At 44.9% G+C, this 10,386-nt stretch overlaps 1 pseudogene; it reads right to left on the bottom strand.

Moving 5' to 3' along the window:
* Positions 1–2,593: 2,593 nt before the first annotated feature.
* On the bottom strand, positions 2,594–9,341 carry LOC119948120 (annotated as a pseudogene).
* Positions 9,342–10,386: the final 1,045 nt, after the last annotated feature.

The raw sequence follows: 10,386 nt of genomic DNA on the forward strand, positions 1-10,386 counted from the left end.
CTCTGCCAATTGTCAGTTGTGTGACTTTGGGCAAGTCACTTCACTTCTCTGTGCCTCAGTGACCTCATCTGTAAAATGAGGATTAAGATTGTGAGCCCCCATGGGACAACCTGGACCAGACCCTGGTGAGAAGCAGTGGGAGAAGGAGGTTGACTTCAGTGACAAAGTCAGAGATGGAGGAAAGGGGTAGAGGGAGCAGGAGGAGGACTAATAATAATAATAATGGCATTTATTAAGCGCTTACTATGTGCAAAGCACTGTTCTAAGCGCTGGGGAGGTTACAAGGTGATCAGGTTGTCCCACATGGGGCTCACAGTCTTCATCCCTATTTTATAGATGAGGGAACTGAGGCTCAGAGAAGTGAAGTGACTTGCCCAAAGTCACATAGCTGACAATTGGCAGAGCTGGGATTTGAACCCATGGCCTCTGACTCCCAAGCCCGGGCTGTTTCCACTGAGCCACGCTGCTTCTCTAACTTCAGTTGTAGAGTAAGGCAGGGGGGAAATAAAGGACTTGAGGCCAAGAGATCCACAATCTTGAAGGCTGAAAGTTTGAAGAGGAATAGAGGCCACTGCTAATTTTAAGAGGGTAGTTTGCATGGCACTACCCTGCTCGTTCAAGCTCTCACCCTATCACGTCTGGACTACTGCATCAGCCTCCTCTCTGATCTCCCATCCTCGTGTCTCTCCCCACTTCAATCCATACTTCATGCCACTGCCCGGATTGTCTTTGTCCAGAAACGCTCTGGGCACGTTACTCTCCTCCTCAAAAATCTCCAGTGGCTACCAATCAATCTGCACATCAGGCAGAAACTCCTCACCCTCGGCTTCAAGGCTTTCCATCACCTCACCCCCTCCTACCTCACCTCCCTTCTCTCCTTCTACAGCCCAGCCCGCACCTTCCGCTCCTCTGCCGCTAATCTCCTCACCGTGCCTCGTTCTCGCCTGTCCCACCGTCGACCCCCCAGCCGACATCATCCCCCTGGCCTGGAATGCCTCCCTCTGCCCATCCGCCAAGCTAGCTCTCTTCCTCCATTCAAGGCCCTACTGAGAGCTCACCTCCTCCAGGAGGCCTTCCCAGACTGAGCCCTCTCCTTCCTCTCCCCCTCATCCCCCTCTCCATCCCCACCGTCTTACCTCCTTCCCTTCCCTACAGCACCTGTATATATGTATATGTTTGTACATATTTATTACTCTATTTTACTTGTACATATCTATTCTATTTATTTTATTTTGTTAATATGTTAGGTTTTGTTCTCTGTCTCCCCCTTCTAGACTGTGAGCCCACTGTAGGGTAGGGACTGTCTCTATATGTTGCCAACTTGTACTTCCCAAGCGCTTAGTACAGTGCTCTGCACACAGTAAGCGCTCAATAAATACGATTGATGATGATGATGATGGATTGATTGACAGGAGCTAGATTCCCAAAGGGGAGGGGAGGACTGGAAGCAGCGGACATCAACAGTTTGCTTCAAATGTTTGCAAAGGAATGGTCATCCTTGGAGAAACCCTCCTATTCAAGCTGCTAGTGAGGGAAGGAGAAGAGGTGTGGAAGGTGAAATGGCTAGAATACTTTAAATACTTGCAGACAAGACAGTATTTGAACAGTATTTAAGTCAATAGCTATTTCCCCTATTACACAGTACCATTACTTGAGGCTGAATTAATAGTCATTCCAATAAAATGGAGACAATATTCCTTGGTTGAAGGAACCCTAAACACATAATTGTAATGTGTTCTGGTTTGGGGGTGGGGAAGGCAAGAAAACCCTCTAGTCAAACACTTATCACTTGATCAGTCAGTTTAAGACCTGTACAAAGTGATAGATTGTTCAGGGTAAGAAGTTAGTCTTGTACTCATGTCTTAACTATTATACTCTACCATGCACTAAGTTTCCTGTGCAGAGCTAGCACTCAAATACTATTGATTGAATTTATCTGAAGTTAGAATAGCCACTGATACCAGGCCTGTGGATCATTGGAAGTGCTTAATAAATGTGATTGATTGAATAATAAAAATAATAATAATAATGATGGCATTTGTTAAGTGCTTACTATGTGCAAAGCACTGTTCTAAGTGCTGGGGAGGATACAAGGTGATCAGGTTGTCCCACGCGGGGCTCACAGTCTTAATCCCCATTTTCCAGATGAGGTAACAGGCACAGAGAAGTTAAGTGACTTGCCCAAAGTCACACAGCTGACAATTGGTGGAGCCGGGATTTGAACCCATGAACTCTGACTCCCAAGCCTGTGCTCTTTCCACTGAGCCATGCTGCTTCTCCAATGAATGAATTGCATGGAAGTCTGACCAAGCCACCCACATTGATTTAAACTCATTTGCTCTTTCCTTAGGCCAATCTCTCATTGATCCACTGTCTAGAACCAGTGATGCATGACAACTGGTAAGTTTAGGTAGTGTTTGAGAAACCCGTTCTTGAAAGCAAAGGAAATTAGTTCTTGTTTTAGATCTGAGCCAAAGAAGATACCATTACATCTTAGGTCCAGTCATGCTACCACTCTACAAAATAGCTATGTGTTTATAAAGGAAGATCCAAGACCGCAAGGCTGAATGCAATTAAGTTTATTGTAGCTTGAGTTACTGCTAGATGAGAACCTTATTCCAGTATTCAATTTCTACTAGAAAAACCTTGTTATTAGGACACTTCAGGGAGCAAATTAATGGTAGAATGCAGTTTTCAGCCTCCCATTCTGGTACAACTAAATGGTTATATTAGGAATAGGAATTCTACAAAAGTCCAGGGTTTACATCAACCTAAGCAGAAGGAGAAAGAGGCCCCACAATCCAGTTAAGGGTAGGACCTGATTCTAGGTGGTTCAGCAGCTTAACCAAAGACTTTTGAATCACCCTAAAGAGCTCCTGACTCTCCATCAGAAGATCATTAGGTAGATCCTCAAACCTATTTGCTGCAGAGAAGGTAGTTTGAAGCTCTGCCGCACAGTCAGCTACCTGTTGAATGTCATCCTGGATGCTGGCATGGAGGCCCTGAACTCTAAGTAGGGCAGCAGCATGGAGTTGTTGAAGAAAGCCATGTGTCATAAGGAGACCATGGGTCAGGATTGTTTGCGTCTTAATCTGTGGGAAGAGAAAGCAAGTGTGAGTATGGGAGTTAGCCACAGCACTTAATTACAATAATTCTCAGAAGTCACCATCAATTGTAATGGTGCAAAGCAGGGCACTGAGTGCTTTCAAGAGTACAATATAACAGTTGGTAAGCATTCTCTGACTGCTTCACTAGTTTAGATTTAAGGGGGTGTGTTGCTGGCCTCTGCATTCATGCCAAGTTTATCCTTCTTAGTTTCCTCTAGGAGTGTGGTTATCTATGGGGCAGTTGGCTGCATAAAGCGTTTCCTTTTGAGTCTCCTCAAAATGTAGGTAGCTTTAGTTTAATGTTTTGATTACCATCAAGTTTTGCCCTAGAAATAGAACTACTGTATTTTAATACTCTGCAATCTAGTAGTCTGGAGTCATTAACAGTTTGGCACTTAACTGCATTATTAGTTCAGTCAAGTTCTAGCCCAACCCTGGTCTATGCCTGGCTTAGTGGAAAGAGCACGGGCTTGGGAGTCAGAAGTCGTGGGTTCTAATCCCCGCTCTGCCATTTGTCAGGTGTGTGACTGAACAAGTCACTTAACGTCTCTGTGCCTCAGTTACCTCATCTGTAAAATGGGGATTAAGACTGTGAGCCCCACAAGGGGCAACCTGATTACCTTGTATCTACCCCAGTGCTTAGAACAGTGCTTGGCACATAGGAAGCACTTACTATGTGCCAAGCACTGCTCTAAGCGCTGGTTCTCAGTCACACTGTTCAATTGCCTTGATACCTAGTGACTGTGGCTTCAAGCTGATAGTATTTGAGTGCTATGACTGCAATGAAGAGTTAGGCAGGAAACTAAACCTATCTTGAGCTTATTGTCTATAGAGTCATGTAACTTCATGACAACTAGGTCAGTGGCCAGGAGGTTAGATAAAATTAATGCCTCAATTTCTTGCTTAGTTTCTTCTACTTTACCAGTCTTGGCTATGGGAGGGAGAGTCAAGCAGAAGCATACCCATCCCATTCCTAGCTTGGCCAGTGACTAGCGAAAGGAAGGCAATCTGCTACAAGTCAAAACTCACCTGTGCTGGGCAGCAGCAGCATGGGAGAGAGTCAAGGGCAGAGACAGGTTTACTGCGAGGAAGGCGGCAATGGTAAACCATGTCCATATTTTGACCAAGAAAACTCTAAGTATACACTACCAGAATGATTGCAGATGGAGTTGGGGCATTCTGGGAGTGGTGTGTCCATGGAGTCGCTATGGGTCAGAGATGACTTCACAGCATAAGACAAGACCCTGCTTATAAACTCAGAAGAGTTCATTCAATCATATTTATTGAGCACTTACTGTATGCAGAGCACTGTACTAAGACCTTGGAAAGTAAAATTTGGCAACACATAGAGACAATCCCTACCCAAAAACAGGCCCACAGTCTAGAAACAGTCTAGAAAAGTCTAGAGAGTTGAGAGTAAATTCTGTTGAAGTTAGTTGTTAGAACTGTGGGGAAGTTCAATGAAGGAGTGTTTTTAGTAGAGAAGTTGGAGAACCATCTTTATAATTCCAGAGCATGGCCAAGCATCTAAAGTGCTGGATTAAGGCTCCAGTCTCTTTGGGGGTGTGGGTTCGAATCCCACCACTGCCAATATTTTTCCTGCACTTAGAACAGTGCTTGGTACATAGTAAGCGCTTAGCAAATACCAATATTATTATTATTATTCATTCATTCAATCGTATTTATTGAGCGCTTACTGTGTGCAGAGCACTGTACTAAGCGTTTGGGAAGTACAAATTGGCAGCATGTAAAGACGGTCCCTACCCAACAACGGGCTCACAGTCTAGAAGGGGGAGACAGACAATAAAACAAAACATATTAACAAAATAAAATAAATAGAATAGTAAATATGTACCAGTAAAATAGAGTAGTAAATATGTACAAACATATATACAGGTGCTGTGGGGAGGGGAAGGAGGTAAGGCGGGGGGGGTGGGGGGGGAGGAAGGAGGGGGCTCAGTCTGGGAAGGCCTCCTAGAGGAGGTGAGCTCTCAGTAGGGCTTTGAAGGGAAAATAGCTTTTGCAAACTTCATTATTCTTGTTCTTTTTTCTGAATTTGCAGTTTCCCCCAAAGTTGAATGAAGCACAATTTTTTCAGTAAGAAGCTGAGCCTTTAATTTTGTGTTAAGAGTTAGTCATCCAATTATTATCTGGAGAAGGTTGAGGAATACACACAAAGACAATTACATTCCTTTTAAGTAAGACTGAAAAAGGAGCGGTATTTGCATTTAGGGTTGTGGCACACTTGCATTACTTGATAAGGAGCATGGTGTGGATAGAGCACGAGCCTGGGACTCAGAAGCTCATGGGTTCTAATCCTAGCTCTGCCACTTGTCTGCTTTATGACCTTGGGTAAGTCACTTCACTTCTCTGTGCCTCAGTTACCTCATCTGTAAAATAGGGATTCACTCATTCAATCGTATTTATTGAGCATTTACTGTATGCAGAGCACTGTACTAAGCGCTTGGGAAGTACAAGTCGGCAACATATAGAGATGGTTCCTACCCAACATCGGACTCACAGTCTAGAAGGGGGAGACAGACAATAAAACATGTAGACAGGTGTCAAAACCATCAGAACAGAATTATAGCTATATGCATATCATTAACAAAATAAATAGAATAGTAAATACGTACAAGTAAAATAGAGTAATAAATCTGTACAAATATATACAAGTGCTGTGGGTAGGGGAAGGAGTTAGGGTGGGGGGATGTGGAGGAGGAGAGGAAAAAGGGGGCTCAGTCTGGGAAGGCCTCCTGGAGGAGGTGAGCTCTCAGTAGGGCTTTGAAGGGAGGAAGAGAGCTAGCTTGGCGGATGTGTGGTGGGAGGGCATGCCAGGCCAGGGGAAGGACGTGGGCTGGGGGTCGACGGCGGGACAGGCGAGAATGAGGCACAGTGAGGAGGTTAGCATCAGAGGAGCGGAGGGTGCGTGCTGGACGGTAGAAGGAGAGAAGGGAGGTGAGGTAGGAGGGGACAAGGTGATAGAGAGCCTTGAAGCTGAGACTGAGGAGTTTTTGCTTGATTCGTAGGTTGACAGGCAGCCACTGGAGTTTTTTGAGGAGGGGAGTAACATGCCCAGAGCATTTCTGTACAAAGATAATCCGGGCAGCAGAATGAAGTATAGACTGAAGTGGGGAGAGACAGGAGGATGGGAGATCAGAGAGGAGGCTGATGCAGTAATCCAATCAGGATAGGATGAGAGACTGAACCAGCAGGGTAGCGGTTTGGATGGAGAGGAAAGGGCAGATCTAGGGTATTGAGACTGTGAGTGCCACATGGTACGGGGACTGTGTCCAATCCAGTTTACTTGTATCCATCCCAGTACTTAGTACAGTGCCTGGCACATAGTAAGCACTAAATACCACAATTATTATTATCCCTTGAATTCCTATAATTCAACTTAGTTTGGTGTTTTGAAAGGTTAGATGTGGTCCTTAAGTTTTAGCAATTGTAGTTTATTCAAGGTGCTTTGAGACATTCATAGTCTATTGTGATATATACCCTGATAGCCCCTGCCAGATTATATTCAGCACCATCCCCCAAAACTGTTAATGTTAATTCCTTTGACATACCTCTGGCTGGGCTGAGCCTTGAGACATAAGCTCCTGGGGAGATTCCTTATTCCATTCAAGCCACATCTGTTGCAGTTTCTCTTGGGCACTCTGTTCACCTCCAGTTTTCTTGATATGCATGGCCTAAGAGATAGTATTCAGCCCTCAGTTTAGAAGTAGGGTCTAGTAGGATTAAGTTTGAGTTCAGAATGGTTCCTTCTATAGGAGCCTACTAGAACAATATTCCAATTCAGGCAGCAGAGGCCGGGGGAGGGAGAGGGGTGTTTGTGGGAGAGCCATCACCACCATTAAGAGTGGAGACGGCGTCCCTACTTTAGCTACTATCAAGAAGAAGAAGAAGCGTGGCTCAGTGGAAAAGAGCACGGGCTTTGGAGTCAGTGATCCTGGGTTCAAATCCTGGCTCTGCCTGTTATCAGGGGTGTGACTTTCAGCAAGTCACTTAACTTCTCTGTGCCTCAGTTACCTCATCTGTAAAATGGGGATGAAGACTGTGAGCCCCCCCGCCCCCCCCCCGTGGGACAACCTGATCAGCTTGTAACCTCCCCAGAGCTTAGAACAGTGCTTTGCACATAGTAAGTACTTAATAAAGTCTTCTAGACTGTGAGCCCACTGTTGGGTAGGGACCGTGTCTATATGTTGCCAACTTGTACTTCCCAAGCACTTAGTACAGTGCTCTGCACACAGTAAGCACTCAGTAAATATGATTGAATGAATGAATGAATAAATGTCATCATAATTATTATTATCAAGTTTCTAAAGCTTTATTCTCCTGGTTTCCAGTACTGAGGTATCTTACTATCACCTCTTCTTTCCCCTACTTCACACCTGGAGTATTTTATGGTATTTATTAAGTGCTTACTATGTGTCAAACACTGTTTTAAGTGCTGGGGTAGGTACAAGTTTACATGGTACATGCTGAGCAGTGTGGGATAGTGGATAGAGCAGGGGCCTGGGAGACAGAAGGATCTTGGTTCATTCATTCAATCGTATTTATTGAGCGCTTACTGTGTGCAGAGCACTGTACTACATCTGTCGTTCTAACCCTGCCTCTGCCAGTATCTGCTGTGTCACCTTGGGCAAGTCACTTAAGTCCCTTTAGACTGTAAGCTCACTGTGGGCAGGGAATGTGACTATTTTTGAATCATATTCTCCCACATCCTTAGTACAGTGCTTTGCGCACAAAGTGCTCAAATATGATTGAATAAGTGAATGAACTTAACTTCTCTGTGCCTAATACCTCATTTGTAAAATGGGGATAAAAACTGGGTACCATGTGGGGCACAGACTGATCAACTTGATTAGCTTGTACCTACCCCAATGCCTGGCACATAGTAAGTTCTTAAATACCATTAAAAAGTGAATTAGTTCTGACAGTACCTCATGGGACTCAGTCTAAGTATGAGAAAGCACAGGTATTTGACCCCATTATATAGTGGAGGGAACAGAGGCAGAGAAAAGTTGTCCAAGGTCAGACAGCAAGCAATTTCAGAGCTGAGATTAGAACCCAGGTTCTTCAACTCACAGGTCTGTGCTCTTTCCACTAAGCCATGCTGCACTTTGAATTCCCTACAGTGTGACTGAGTGCACTAAGTAAAATTGTCATTCCAGGCACCTTACCAGTTCAATTATGTCACAGAGCTGGGATAAAATTTTCTGGCTACTCTGTTCTTTCTCTTTCATCAGATTCAGAGAATGTTGGTAGACAGTGGAGTGGAGATCTTCTGACAGGGCACCCAAGTACACAAAGTACCGCAGCTCCTTTTGCTGCTGCTCCTTAAGTGGAACACCAGAGATTCCAGACACTGCAAGTTCAGCTGCGGGGGGGGAAGAGAGAGAGAGAGAGAGAGAGACACACACACGGGGGGGAGAGAGACACGGGGGGGGGGGGAGAGAGACACCGGGGGGAGAGAGGGGGGTGCGCGGGAAGAGAGGGGCGTGAAGTTGGTGGTAGCGAAAGAAAAGGGGGAAGAAGGGAAAAAGAGAATAGGCAAGAGAAAGAAAAGAGATTTCAACTTTATGTAGCTCCAAGCCTGGATTTGGCGTTTCATTATGCTAAAGTTCTTTACAGTAATTAGGGGGTAACAAGTGGAAATATCTTGACCCTGATCAGATACCAGTAATCATGTTTTAAACGAGGAAGGTTCTCTGACGGAGGCTTACAAATATCGCTTAGTGTGTAGGTTCTCTGTATAAAGAGATTGCTGCATACCAACATTACTGTGTGGCTCAGTGGAAAGAGCCCTGGCTTGGGAGTCAGAGCTCATGGGTTCTAATCCCAGATCTGCCACTTGTCAGCTGTATGGGTCAGTCACTTCACTTCTCTGGGCCTCAGTTCCCTCATTTGCAAAATGGGGATGAAGCCTGTGAGCCCCACATGGGGCAACCTGATTACCTTGTCTCTACACCAGCACTTAGAACATTGCTTGGCACATAGTAAGCACTTAACAAAAATTATTATTATTATAATAATAATAATTATTATTATTACTGCAATATCTTACTTGAAAGAAGCTGTATAGGTTGAGGGAAGGTTAGATAGAAAAGTTGTATTCATTCGTTGTTAGTATAGTTCTAACCTAATTCCTCATTGGTAATTGGTAGGGTTTTCACTTCCTTGGCTACATCACATTTGGTCAGTTGTGGCTTCCTTAGCTGAGTCCATGCCTCTGATCACTTTGCTCTGTAGTGCCTGAAGTTAGAAGATAAATGTTGAGAATCATGTTGCCCAAAAGACAAACTTTTTATACTAGTACCAAGAGATACCCTCCCCACTCCACCCCCATCCCCAAGATCACATCTGGAGAAGCAGCGTGGCTCAGTGGAAAGAACACGGACTTGGGAGTCAGAGGTCACAGGTTCAAATACCCGCTCCACCAACTGTCAGCTGTGTGACTGGGCAAGTCACTTAAGTTCTCTGTGCCTCAGTTACCTCATCTGTAAAATGGGGATTAAAACTGTGAGCCCCACCCCGGGACAACCTGATCACCTTGTAACCTCCCTAGTGCTTAGAACAGTGCTTTGCACATAGTAAGTGCTTAACAAATACCATTATTATTATCTGGAGAGTTTCTCAGTACTCTACCAGTCTTGGCTATGGGAGGGAGAGTCAGAAGTTTCTCAGTACTCTACCAGTCTTGGCTATGGGAGGGAGAGTCAGAGGCAGACCCATTCCATTCCTAGCTTGAGCAATGGCTAGTGAGTGGAAGGCAATCTACTACAAGTCAGAATTCACCTGTGCTGGGCAGCAGTGGCATGGGGAAAGAGTCAAGGATGGAGACTCAAGTTTACTGCATAGTAAACCACTTCAGTATTTGTACCAAAAAAACTCTACGGCTATACTACCAGAATGAGTGCAGATGGAGAGTGGGGCATTCTGGGAGAGATGTGTCCATGGAGTTGCTATTGATCAGAAACAACTTGATAGCTTAAGACAAGACTAAGATAGGATTAGACTTCGGTTGATCAGTGGTTTAACCTGCTATATAAAGAGCAGCAACCCAGACCCAGAGATGGGGTATTGACACAGATCTATTACAGCTGACCATGTAGCTTCAGCCTCATCTCCTCCCAGTCCCCCAGACTCACTGGGAAAGGAGTTATGCCCCAATCCCACTTTCACATCATTCCACCTCCCCTACCCCTTTCTTTCCCTTCCTTCAAAGCCCATATCCATCTCTACCACCCACTCCAGATTCTAGTAACAGTCA

The sequence above is a fragment of the Tachyglossus aculeatus genome, chromosome X4 (genome assembly GCF_015852505.1).
Source record: "Tachyglossus aculeatus isolate mTacAcu1 chromosome X4, mTacAcu1.pri, whole genome shotgun sequence".
NCBI lineage: Eukaryota > Metazoa > Chordata > Mammalia > Monotremata > Tachyglossidae > Tachyglossus > Tachyglossus aculeatus.